The sequence below is a fragment of the Triticum urartu genome, chromosome 7A (assembly GCF_056163025.1).
Source record: "Triticum urartu cultivar PI428250 chromosome 7A, HENAU_Tu73, whole genome shotgun sequence".
Lineage (NCBI taxonomy): Eukaryota > Viridiplantae > Streptophyta > Magnoliopsida > Poales > Poaceae > Triticum > Triticum urartu.
The window spans coordinates 59,402,072-59,403,381 of NC_141879.1; the positions used below are offsets into that span (position 1 = coordinate 59,402,072).

General features: G+C 41.2%; 1 non-coding gene across 1 annotated transcript; it reads right to left on the minus strand.

The window, feature by feature from the left end:
* Positions 1-333: 333 nt before the first annotated feature.
* Positions 334-406, minus strand: TRNAA-AGC (transfer RNA alanine (anticodon AGC)). The gene has a single exon. It is a non-coding gene; the product is annotated as a tRNA-Ala (tRNA).
* Positions 407-1,310: the final 904 nt, after the last annotated feature.

Sequence of the window (1,310 nt, forward strand, 5' to 3'; positions counted from 1 at the left end):
CTATGACCGGGATTTGTGTTGGCCGGCGTTATGTGTTTCATGTCTTCTGTGTTCTTGTTCGTCATAGTGGGACGTGGTCTTGTTCGTCATACCCCCCAAAAAAGGACAACAAAAATGTGCTAATTCCCAGAAAAATGTGTATAAAAGAACTTAAACTTACAAAAAGGTAAAAATGGAAAAGAAATGCGCATCCAGGAATCCAACCCTGGTCAGTACCGTGGGAGGGTACTATGATACCACTACACCAGATGCGCTTATGATGACGATTAGACTAGACATTGAATTATATTGGTACTGGCAGATGAGAGAAAAAAAAGAAAACAAAATCAGAATTGGAGAAGTGGGGTATCGATCCCCATACCTCTCGCATGCTAAGCGAGCGCTCTACCATCTGAGCTACATCCCCTTGATGTTACAGAAATAGAAATGACAGATTTTGTAATCGTCATAACGAACAAATCATCGAAATCACTGATGGAGGAGTACTCTTTTTCTAGATACTCCAAGCAGCAGTGGCGAAGCATTCAGTGAAAAGAGTCCCTGGCCAAGCATCTCGTCCAGCATGCAACTTCTCAAGCCTGTCTCCCCCACTAGGCCAGCTAACTTGGAGTTTGTCCCAACAAGAGGCACAGTCAAAAAGAAAAAGATGCTCTGCTGTTTCTCTGGCAGCTCCACACAGCAGACAGTTAAGACCAGTGCCTATGTTGTAGTGTCTCCTATGAAACATGTCTCTGGTGTTCAATCTATCAACCATTAGGAGCCAGAGGAAGATTTTAATTTTCATGGTGCACTTGGATTTCCATATCAGTTAATTTTTTTTTGCGGGTTCCATATCAGTTAAACTCTGGGTCAACCTGAACATCTCGGAAGCAGAAGTTCTTGGCAGAGAAATCTCCCCGGACGCAGGACCAGGCATCTATCCGATGGGGGTTCAAACCAACCGAACTGGTTAGGATCTGTAACTGCTATACTTCTGCTCTAGCCTGGATCGACAGTGGAAAGTGGAACGGGTGTTTGAGCGATGTGGAAGTGAGCATAGCTTGAACAGAAATGTCAGGCGAGATGGCAAAATAAGCACGTGAACATTACTTGAACTCGTGAACATTTATTTAATTTGCAACCATTTTCAAAAAAATTGCGAACATTTTAAAATTCATGAACATTTTTAAAAATTCGCGAGCATTCTTTGAAATTGTGAAAAAAAATTAGAACCCATAAACATATTTTGAAGCGAATTGTTTTATGAACATCTTTCAAAATGCAACATTTTTCGAATACATGAACACTTTTTGAATCAGCGAACATCTGTT